Source organism: Contarinia nasturtii, unplaced genomic scaffold (assembly GCF_009176525.2).
Source record: "Contarinia nasturtii isolate CC-2019 unplaced genomic scaffold, AAFC_CNas_1.1 Cnas_scaffold_1435, whole genome shotgun sequence".
Taxonomy (NCBI): Eukaryota; Metazoa; Arthropoda; class Insecta; order Diptera; family Cecidomyiidae; genus Contarinia; species Contarinia nasturtii.
Window position 1 is genome coordinate 145,238 of NW_022198772.1, and position 13,161 is coordinate 158,398.

At 32.3% G+C, this 13,161-nt stretch overlaps 1 protein-coding gene across 3 annotated transcripts in view; it reads left to right on the forward strand.

The window, feature by feature from the left end:
* LOC116346158 (facilitated trehalose transporter Tret1-2 homolog) overlaps window positions 1-13,161 on the forward strand; it is a 19,980-nt gene that overhangs the window by 1,493 nt on the left and 5,326 nt on the right. The gene's annotated exons all lie outside the window — the stretch shown is intronic.

Here is a 13,161-nt window from a genome sequence, read left to right on the forward strand (position 1 = left end):
ATTGAATGGATGACGATTGTTTCCAGTGGTACGGTACACACACACACGCACATACACCAAAGTAGCTATGCTTGCTACTTTAGAGTTTCACGAACACCGAACACATTATGTGGAATTATTATAACACAATGTGATCAGATTAAGCTTAGTTTACCAATTTTCTTCTTTATTATTATTATTCTAGATGATGAACTACATACTAGTTTTGAGAAAATTGGTGTAATTAATGAAAATAAAACCAGTATCAAGTGTTTTAGATTTTGTTTATTTTTTTTTTTATCAGAACCCTCAAACATGAAAAAGAGAACAAACACCTCACCGCTGCACCTCAAACATGAAAAAGAGAAACAAAAAAACATCGAAATTTCATTAATTTTCGTCAAACAGATTCAGGCAATGCCGAGTTTTTGCGAAATATTGGCACGTGAAATAGCTTCCGGTTAAATGTTTCAACGCACTTTGAATGAAATGGCCGCCGCCGCTTGGCTGGCTGGCTGACTGGCACTTGTTGCATTCGATTGAGTTATGTTTTTTGGTTGAATTTGGCTGGCTGGCTGGCAGGTTTTCCATGCAGGTCATGCAGAAATCCACACGTTCGCTTTTTTTGGTTGGCGCTTTTTATTGAGATGAACGTTTTCGCTTCTTCTGTGTGCTTTCTTCTTTCTTTTTTTTTGTTCGCATATAGTTTGGCTATTGGATGAACACGACGTTCAATTTCGGGACAAAAATTCCATGGACTTTTGTGTGTGGAACATTGTATTTAGTATGAGCTTCTCTAGAATTCTCTCCATTTGATTTATTACAATAAAAAATTAAGTATGCGTACTTTCCTTTAAAAACACGACACCTTTCCAAAAAAAAAAAAACCCGTCGACATGGTGATCTTACGATCAAAAATATGCAAGCCAAAAAAAAAAACAAACAAAAATGCAAAGAACTGTTGCGCCGGCTGTCACGCCAATTCAAATATCGTTTTTTTTTTTCGGATGAAAAGTTGTTTTTGCTACAGCCAAAGCTCTTAATGCACAAAATGATCGTGTGTACGCACTGCGCAGTGTCTGCAGTAGACATTCCTGAATACGAATAAAAAAAAACCGTTGAAAAATTTCCACTGGTTTTCATAGCAAAAAGACGTAAAAATAAAAGCTAGATTTTATAAACGAATAAATATTGTGCAAAATTCTGTTGCCACAAGCTAAAAGATTGTTTCGAAACGAACCATGTCATGGGTGTTTCAGCAGGATGGCGCGCACCGCCTGTACACCGCACTAAAAAAAACAGTGCTGCAACAGTGGTTACGAACAAATTTGGCCGATTTCATGGCCGCCATCGTCTCCCGATTTAAACCCATTGCATTTTTTTTTTTGCTTGGGGCGGCTTGGGGTGGCTTGGGGCTACATGACATCGAAGCTCAATCAATAGTCTAAAGATTACAAAGGTTACCAATCTGAACAAATTCACAAAAAAAGAAAATCGTCAAAATTTGGAACGATATTCCCATGAATGAAATGTGTGCCGCGTGCGACTCGTTTTCAACCACGTTTCTGAAGCTGGTAATAATCAAACAAAACAAAAATGGTGGTGCAAGAATCAAATCCAAAGGCTAAATCTTAAATTTTATGTTAAATCCTACTGAGAAAAAAAAATATACAATATAAAATATATACATAATACATATATATATTTCAATTTATTCAAAAATGTGTGTGTGTTTTTTTTTTTTGAGCGCGTATTTATATATTATTTATTTAGATATATGTATAACAAGAGTTTTGAAAAAAATTATTAAAAAACAAGAAAAAAAAATGATTGTTTTTTTTTGGGATTACGACTAGTCGTATACTACTCGTAAGTATTTTAGTCCCATTCGTACGAGGCCAAACGTCGAATCTCGATAAAGTTCAAATTGGTGTTGCCGTTTTTGGTCGTCGTCGTCGTCGTCGTCCATTTGGTGGGCAAGAAAATATCGTCGGTTGCATAAATCAATAATTTTCGTGCTACTCCGGCCAATTTGATGCGTTCTTCATTCAACATTTTCAAATTCATAGCACCATCGTTTTGTGATGATGATTGTACGTTAATTTTGTTCAACTTTGACGAGCAACGAATGAATGGCAAAATCCAATCGACACTTTTATAATTTTCAATGTAAAGACGTTCAAGTTTCACAAGACCGTTTGCCAACAGCTGCATATCAGCGACATTCGATTCATACCATAAACCGATCGTTAGTTCTCTCAAATTGGTCAATTGTGATATAGTATTATTGTAGATGTTGTTGTTGTCAAACCTTTTAATGGCCAACGATGCCACAATCCCTTTGAGCGAAACCAAAAACGTACATAAATCCATGTCTACATAATCAATTTCAATGTGGATTCGTTTGTAAAAGCCTTGGTCATGCAGTTGGTTTAATAATTTTTGATACTCTTGCAAATTGGTCCGAAGTAGACTAATTGAGCCGCCGCCGCCGAGCACCAATACATCCAACATAGTTTTGGAATTTAAAAATATGTTACGATTGATCCAAAACAAATCAAACCCAGTTGAAAATCGATGGACATTTGGATTACGCTCAAAAAATGTCGATAGTTCTTTAAATTGACCAGTAAATCCATGTTGATTGTAAATTTGCAAATGTTCAAGCTTGGGATATGTATGTGCCAATGTCTTGTATTTATCGATCGAACATTGGCCATTGAATTTGCACTCTCGAATACATAGATGCTTTAAGATTCCACAGTGTTGCAACATCAAATGGTAAATATCACCGTCAATCGAACATTTGTAGAGTTGCACCATTTCTAATTGGCCCAATAACAATTGTTTGATAAATAAAATTGTTTCGTTGTCAATTTTTAAATAGTCGAGAGAAATGCGTTTAATTGAATCAAATTCATTGACATGACTTTGAATATAACTGAGAGCATCATCTCCAATTGAAATGCTTGATATAAACGGGCTAAAGTTTGATATTTTAATTCGATCCCAGTTGATTCCATCGTTGTCCGAATAATACGTTCGAATTCCGTCTCTCGTGCACCATGTGGAAATCGATGAATAATTTTGTTTAAAATATTCGCCGGCCACTTTGTTCATCCGCTTGCATGTTTGTCCAAATGAATGTAAATCTTTCAGTGACAAATATTCAAATATTTCATCGAAACAATCAATGCTTAGCTTGAATATTTTTGGTGATGATTCCACATTTGATGAACCAGCGTCAGCATCTTCACTACCACCATCACCACCACCACCATCACCACCACCACCACCACCACCATCACCACCATCTCGACCGACTGGATGGGATAATTTTAGCTTTGTTTGTGGACGATCCATGACACAATATTGACTTTTATTGGCTCTGCACAGAGAATAGCACTGAGAATAGGAGAATACCAAAATAGAACAAGAAATTTAACATTTCTTACAAAAATATGTATATTGATTATTATTATTACATAAACGTTTAAATTTCCAAATGTAAGAAAAATCAATTTTATTCTTAAACTCGACAATTATTATAATTGTAGGTATAAATATTATATTGTAATAAAGTCATAACACTATGTGCGAGTAGAAAGTTTTTGCACCAACACATTTCAGGCGTTTTATTGCGCTTACAATAAACAAAAATCAAAAATTATAGAATAATGTTTAGAGCACTACACACTATATATGTAGTTACTATAAGGGCTAAATGATAGAGATACATACGTCGACACAACCACCGAACGTTTGATAATAATGGAGGCGTGTGTTTGTATATGGTTGGAGCTATTCTCTGATGTGTGAATGCGTGGATCGTGTCTTAAGAGTGTGTCATTTATTCGAAAATTTAGTGTTTGAAATGTAAAAGTTAAACCTTATACATATTAATTTGCTTTATTAGTTATTATCAATCAAATGGTTATATGGTTTATAATCGATGGCATTCGTTTGAAAACTAATAGTTAGTATACAGGGTGCGTCATAATAACTGTCCCTTTTTTTCAATCGTTTGTTTTAATACTCAAATGTCTTGCGATTCACTCTGTCGTTTACCGTTATGTTTATTGGTGTTTACTCTAACTCTAATGATACTGCGCATTTATGTACAGTGTTTGTTTAGCTTGCAATAAGAATGGATGTGAAACGTCAACTGGTACTAAATTTGCACAAACGGGGCTTGAGACAAATTGATATTCTTCAACAGCTACAAAATGAAAATATCAACTTGAAATTTGTAAAGCGCACAATAAAACGATACAAAGAACGGAGCAGCGTTGATATATTAAAGAAAACTGGACGAAAAAGATCTGTTCGTGCCAAAAATCTCATCAAACGTGTGAGAGAGAAAATTCGCCGAGAACCTCGAAGAAGTGGACGAAAGTTGGCTCATGAGCACAAAATCAGTAAAACTTCAATGCGACGAGTTTTGGCAGAAGACCTGAATATGAATCCATTCAAAAAATGTCGACGACATGGTCTCACAATCAAAAATAAACAAGCCAGAAAGCAAACATGCAAAGAGTTGTTGCGCCGGCACGCAAACTCAAACATTGTTTCTTCAGATGAAAAGTTGTTCCTTTCACAGCCAAGCCTCAATTCACAAAATGATCGTGTGTACGCAACATCAATCCTTGATATTCCCGAAGATAGAAAAAACCATCGAACGATTTCAAAATGTTCCACAATTGATGGTTTGGGCCGCCATGTCGGCCGACCACAAATGTTCACTGGTTTTCGTCGAAGAAGGCGTAAAAATCAATGCCAGAGTATATATTCGAGAAATTTTGCGTAAAAACTTATTGCAACAGTCTCAAAGACTATTCAGAGGTGAACCATGGGTATTTCAACAAGATGGTGCACCCGCACATCATGCAAATACGACACAACAATGGCTACGCACGAATTTTCCTGATTTCATTGACAGAGACTCATGGCCGCCATCGTCTCCTGACTTGAACCCGCTCGATTTTTTCGCTTGGGGATACATGTCGTCGAAGCTCAATGATCTGAAAATTACGAAACGAACCACTTTGGATGCATTCAAAAAGAAAATAATAAAAATTTGGAACGAAATTCCCATGGATATGGTGCGTGCCGCGTGTCAATCGTTTTCGAAACGTTTGCGTTTGGTAATCCGAGGAAAGTTGGAAAGAATTAAAGTCAAAGGCTGAATCATAATCTCTATACCTCATTCTTATATCGAATAAAATTATATCTCGATTTGATTCAAATTTCTGTATTTTTTGGCTAGAAATAAAAGGGACAGTTATTATGGCGCACCCTGTATTTGTGATTTTAAAAACTAAAATTGTGTGCTTTGCAAATCAGAAAAAAAAGTATTAGTATAATAAATGGCGCACCGTCCACAACAACTTTATTACACAGCGCAATGATAAAAACAAAAATATTTTCCAAAAAAAAAAAAAACTTTTTGTGGACATTTTTTTTTGGTTTTGGTTTTGGTTTTGGTTTTTGACGATCGTGTATACTATATATATGCATAGGCATACCTTCCTTATTCACCTCAAAATGGATTGAATTTAGTTCTGTAGGATACTGCTAATTATAATAATTATATATCAACAAAATTTATTTGTAAAAAAATCGATGAAAATCTATAAATTATGTGGAATACTTTTTAGAAATTTTTCGCTAGATAAAAAAGTTCGTCGCAAAGAAATAAATGTGACAAAGTATTGTCATTGAGACTCGTGTTTTTCTTACTTTGAATGTTCTATATCTGATGTATTAATGGCGTCGCATCCTTTTTTCATGGAAAATGATTGATGAGATTGTGGTTGTGGCACAAACTATATGTATATGTACACAGCACATTGCTTGAGCGAGACAGTGACGTATACGTGTCAGTCAAAAACACACGATGTGTTTTATATCAACATATTGGTGGCATATCTCTTTCTTTCTTTCTTTCTTTCTTTTTTTAAACGCGCATTGTGATCTTGATTTCAATTGATGTTATAATGTAAATGTCGCTATGGAATGTTGATGGAATTTTTACTTTTCTGTTTTCTGCAATATGTATATGCCTAGTGTAGAGAGAATATGGTACGTAGAGGTGTGTGTGTAAACCTACGCAACTATAGTTGATAGTAATAGCTATTTGATTAATTTTTGTTAAATTTGAAAAATCCGCTAAAATCACTTCCTGTGTATTATATGAGTAACTAACTGTACACACACACACTATATACATGTACGCTCAGTACATACAAAGTTTTAAGCAAAATGTCTTATGTATATATGCAAAAAAAAAACCAAAATAAATTCATAATCAAATAATATTTAACTCTTTACTCTGTGCTCTTGTTCAATCGATCTTAGAATATATGGCAGTTTAGTAGTATGGCTTCCATATCATGGCATACACAAAAGATAAAATTGAATCGTGCTTGCGTCAATTTTACAATGTTTGCACTCAAAGAATATCCAAACATTTCAAATGACTTTAAAATTTCTTCGTACAGCACTCGTCTGAAGAAACTCAATATGCAGTCACACTTCAAAGGCGCCGCGTATAAATGCATCAATATTATTTATATTCGACTTGCTGCATAATAATAACATTCACTGCCCACATCACTGAAAACAGAAATCTCTCGCAATCAAAACGAACGAAATTTGCGAAGTGTCGAGTATATCAAAATAAACGACAAACTATTACGTATCAATCCATCGCTGTACCACTCAATCAAATGTGCAAAATGACAAATAAAGTCCACGAACTATTCAATACGCAACCAAAGAGATCAACATTCAGAAATCGACTTTTAGCTTTAAGCGATGAACATTTTTCTAACTTTTCATTGGTGTCTAATCATAATACTGTATTCATGAATGATCTAATGTGATTCAATGTGATATTTTTCATACTTATTTGGTTTTTTTGACTCATTGTATTCGGGTGCAATTTGAATGTATCTTACTCATATCTGTTTATTTATTTATTTATTTTCTGCATTACAAAACTGAAAATTGATTTATACTCTATTATTTAAAAGATGTGGTTTTTAACGGAGATCAGATGGCATCCATCATGATCATACCTTTTTCCCACCAATACATGTATAAAAATTATGTACAAACACAAACTATGATTCAGCCAGTTTTGGCGGTGAATAAACATTATTATTATATTATATTATTAAAACTACAACTTAACTTTTCTCGTATAATAATAATCGTTTCATTCATAAACCAATAAATATAGCAAACATACAAAATCTCTTAATTTAAATTTAATCTTAAATTAACTGGATTCGTAGAGCAATTGAACACTGATGGCTGTATTTATTGTATATGATTGCTCTTGAAGACCTCTTCTTTCCAACGGTATATACTTACTTAGCTTTATTATTAGCCACCAATCGAACTTGTGGATGTGTGTTTCTCAGGTGGCCGTAGATTGATGCTAGTGATATATCAATAATACTATTGATAGTTCAATATGAATAGCGTGCTATTGGTTGGTGGTACATTTTAATTTTGTGACAACAACAATTTGGCTTCTCTTCAATATTTTTTTCTTTCAAATATAGAGACAACATCTAAAATATCACTTTCAACGTTTTTATTTGTTCTGGTGCATTAATTAATAAGCGGGACACAAAATGAAAAAGAAGAAGAAGAAGAAGAGTAAAAGAGTTTTTGTCAATTTCAAGTGTGGAATATGAACGTGTGTTGATCAAAATACATAATGTTGAAACCAAAAATTTGAAACACAAAATTTCTGATATCAATTTTGTGACGAAAAATATGTATCAAGTTGGTAGATGAATTTCCTTTGTACTGTACTGTGTATATAAACTTAATACATATACATTTGTAAGTATATTTAAAACGTTGCAGAAATTCTCTCCTTTTTTTTAAAAAAAAACTTTGACTTCATGCTGATGCAATGAAAGCAAACGTTCCGAATATGTACCTATACAAATGTGTGATGGGGGCATGGGTGCGATATAAAAATTCTCATTTTTAGTAGTTTTTCGTATGAAAAGTGCTTCGAAAATTATATTTTTGTCGTAAAACGCTAATGTCAAATTCAGTTTTCTTGTGAATTACATATATTTACGGTAAAAGATTTGTAACCCAAATGCATGCGTTGTGGATCACACACAGTTCACGGAAAAGTTCATCTTACGAAATGTGAAGAATTGATTTGTGTGAAAAGTCTGTGAAAAATTGATTGCATCGCACAAATGAATAACATCAGATTCGGGTTTCTCGTGCCAAAAAAAAAAAAAAAAAAAAAAACAATTAATGATATAATTGAATAAATATAAAATTTAAATATTTTTAAAATAAATTATTTGGAAAAAAAATTAAAAAATATATTTAAAAAATAACAATTACCAATACAATTGAATAAATATAAAATTTAAATTTTTAAAAAAAAATTATTTAAAAAATAACAATTAATAATATAATTGTATAAAGATAAAATTTAAATATTTTCGAAAAAAATTATTTGGTAATTTTTTTTAAAAATAAATTATTTAAACAATAACAATTAATAATATAATTGTATAAATATAAAATTTAAAAATTTCAACTTACCTAAATAATAATTAATTAAAATAATTTTTAATGTAAAAATATTTTTTTCAATTTTTCAAAATGAAATAAATAAAAAAGGAACTTACATCCGTACTGTTTCCGAAAATTTCTTTCCCTATATACCGAAATGAATATATAATATTAATATTTATATGTTTATTTATAGACACTACATTGATAATAATAATAATAAACTTAATGTATGTAGACTATCAAATAAAAAAACCTTTATCGATCGGTGAAGAATAAGTGACGAAACAAAAAAAAATCTGATATCAATTTTGTGACGAAAAATATGTCCCTATGTATTAGTTGATAGATATATTTTCTGTGTACTGTACTGTGAATATAAACTTAATATATGTACATTTGTATATATTTAAAATGTTGCAGAAATTTTTAATTCGCAATTGGTACCATTCGAGAGCTTACTTCAAAAAACTTTCAAACGAATATGCATATGTCCTGGTTATGCCAAAAGTCTAGTTAGGTCCCAAAGCGACCGTATGAAATATAATGGCCATTTATATACTAACAGTTTTGTGGATTTCTTTTCAATTTCATTTGTGACGACTAATCGCATCTAAAGGGGAAAATGACTACTTATAAGTTCGACGAAAGCTATTGGAATTGTACGAAAAACCTACAAGAACTTAGACGAACTTATGAAATCGCACGCTTCTTATGAGAATTTATACGAACTTACGCTTTGTCCAATATACATTAACACACACTGCTGTAAGTTCGATATGCGTCAAAATGCCGAAACAGTCACAGAATTTTTAAATTACAGCTCACGCTGCAAATAATTTGTCTTACAAAAGAGTAGATCGCATTTTAAAATAAAAATTACCCAGTAAATTGGATATCATCCTTAAAAGACCTGATTTTAATATTGAAGCATCGCTCTCAAAACACTCATAGACTCATCAGCAATAATTCTTTGTGGATCTTTGAATATAAGTACATTACTGATTGTTTGTTCACTAGCAAAATCGACTCTTTCAAAAAAAAAATGACGTCTAATTAGACGAATTTATATTTCTTGATGATTTTTTCGAACGGATTGATCGATTTCGATGGTTAGAGATGGTCGTTATTAGAATAAGGTATCAACGACCTCATTTAGTGCCATCTATGGCCGTAGAACTGAATTTTGACCCATTTTCTTTGAAATGGACTTTTACCATATTTTGAAAGAGACAGTTGGAACGATTTTCAAACTTTTATATTTTTTCTTGATCTACTATAAATATGGCCCAAGGCCTTTCCAACCATATACACCAATGTGTCTTACAGGCGTTTATTGCGCTACATAAATAAAAACAAAAATATCAATCCAATATGCACACGGCACGTTTATCAAAACAAATTTTGCATGTGTCTAAAGATGAACCAATCTGTCTCCGAACCATTTATCGTGTTCCATGGACTTAATAATAAGATGAATATAAAGCGTGCAATTGAGTGTGAGTCATTGATTGATCAGGCCGGGTATAGTTGGTGGAAAATTAATTTTCCATTGATTGATTCAATTGATTTAGAAAAACAATTACCATGCAATTTATACTTAATGTATTGTTGTGGAAACCAACGAACAAAGATGTTTCGAGCGATTGCATAGTCCTCTGTATCGCAAATAGGTCGGTGTTTTTTCATCCACAATTTTTTTTAGTTTCGATTATATTCCGGCAGGGATAACTTTTTTGTGGCCGATGATAGTGTTGTCGATTGCAATTGAAATTGAAACGAATTACAATCGTAGACTATTTGTAGACTATTTGTATTTGATATGGTTAAAGTTTTAGCAAAATCGGAAGTGAAACAAATAAATTTTTCATACAAAAAATCAATTTTCGGCCATTTTTTGGAAATATTCGTTAAAAAATGGATTTTTGTTCGATCGAATGATATCAAATTAGAAAATCTAAGATCATATTCAAAATCAGCGGACAAAAATTAGCCTAAAAGCTAATAAAAAAATAAAACAATTAAAACAAATGACACCAATTGAACCTGATTAAACAATGCATATTTGCATGATCCGAAAATCTCGTGGACCTGTCGGACTACATCAATATGTTAGTTCGGCCAATCCGATCGTGTCTGAAATTCATTCAATCACAAAATAAATGTCAAATTCAAGTTTTTCGGGTCAAAAAACCCTCCAATATACATTCACAAACAATGAAAATGAACTTAAAAAGTGTGCATTCGAGATATTGCGAGTTAAAAACATATGTACATGCAATGCAAATCAGTCTAAAAATGGCTGTATAAAAATCGATTCAGATTATTTCCAAGTGACATTAGAATTGCTTATTGGATGGAAATGAATCGAATTGAGCAGTAAGAACAGTTTGAAAAGTTGATTTATTTCCTTTGAATGTAAATCATTTTGTGAACACTTTTTGATCATTCGTTCATTTTCTCTTGATTTCTATGAAATTCTCGATATTCAAACTAACCGGAACGTTCAAATGACTATAAATACAAGATTTAATTGCATTATTATTACGCTAAAAATGTTTCTAGCCACAAAAAACCTATAAACTTTGAATACATGTGGCATTATTAGTACACAATGATGGGATTTTTGGCAAAAAAAAGTAAATTTTTGTAGGGAAAGTGTATTTCAACGTGATTGTATCACAAAACAAAGGCCAGATTCGGCTTACTCGTAACCAAAAAAACCCCCGCATACACATTTGGCTAGAGAAAAAATAATATTTTTTTGTCTTTTTCATACAACATCTAAGTCGATTTTCAAATATTTTGGAAAAAATCTATGGAGAAAAAACCGCTGGCTCTTTTCTTCTTAAAAATTCTTAAAATGATCCATAGAACACCGTGAGGGGGTACGCTACATCAACTTTTTCGGCCCCCTACAAATTGACCCACCCTAATATATATATATATATATATATATATATAGTATCTAAATCTAAAAATATATACTTAGTATATCTAATAATAATAAATAGATACACATATTGTATACCTATATCGCAGTTGGACAATCAACATAAATTTGCTTATCTCTCTCTCTCCGATTTTTTCTTCTTTCACTTTGAACACGCCATTTTCCCAATGCACCACCTACATAATTACAGAAATAAATTTAATTGTAATTTTTAATATTAAAAAAAAAATAACTTTTTTTTTCCACAGCAGCAGCAGCAGCAACAACACCGATCAGGATCACCACTATCAACAATATGCCAACGAAATCGAATTCGACATCGAAACCAAAACCAAAACTGAAAACAGCGACAGTGAAAGTAATATTCCATTGTTCAAATTACAACAGGCCAATTATCAACAGCAGAAGAAAAATGCTACAGAGCAAGTGCGTCGTCGTCCATCAACAGCAATTCGATCGCACAACAACAACAACAACAACAAGAATAATAAAACAGCAGCAACGAAAAAAAGGTTAGTCACTCATTATTATATTGCTTGTATTACACCAGATATTGTCAATTGGTTTTAAATCATAAATTTTATGCTGAAATCGATAGAATATATCATAAAATATCACAACTAGTTCAAAAAATTGGTAATTTTTGTCAAAAAAAAAAAATCACTTTTGACGCCTCAAATGACTTTGAATCGCAAATTTAAGGCCATTTCAGTAATCAGCGATGAAAATTACCATAAGATAGCCTATTTTTAGATGATTTATAGTAAGTTAAATTATATTGAAAATGCATGAAAATATGACCAAAATGGGTCCGACAAGAATTTCGGTGGTTAAGCTCAATTTTTTTTTTCTATCTGAATCAATTTGACCACACCAAGTATGAGGTGGTTGTTCTCAGTTCATGGCGTACTAGATGGGGCGAAATATAAATATAAACTTCTCGTGGGCACGAACTTTCATTTTGGGTGGAGAACTGTGTTATTTGTTTTGTCTGTGTCTAATATGCCGCATAATATATAACTAATCGTTTCGGAGGAGCAGCACTTTTTTTTTAAAAAAAAAAAAAAAAAAAAAAAACATTATAGTATCAAGTTATTGTATTATTCTCCGCCACACTGCATAGGTATACAAGATTATAGATATAAGATATATGTAATAATAGTAGAGTAACTCAGTGTCCCAACACCATGGTGTACCACCATCGCGCAGTTTTTTTTTTGTTGTTGTTGTTGAATTTTCCATTAATAAATAAGCAAGAGAAGAGAAGCAAAATGGTATAGTACCTACGAGTATTACAATTGAAATTCAATTGGTGCATTTTTGTTTTTCGTACCTATGCATATTCTCTCATCCGACGCGACGACCATCGCCACATCGTTCCGAAATTCTCAACAACATTATAAATTAAATAAACTTATAGTTAGTACATATAGGAGTAATGACAGTATAATTATAATATGTAAAATAATAGTAATTAAGAAGGCTTCCTGCTGCAATCATAAAACACAAACACACACGCGCGCGTTATATTATATTCGATACTATCGTTTGCTCTTGACAATTTTTAAAAGTCTCCGGCGGACGATTGATTGATGTATACTACTTGTATAGTAACCCCCCGCATCTTCTTCTTCTTCTTCTTCTTCTTCTTCTTCTTCTTCTTCTTCTTC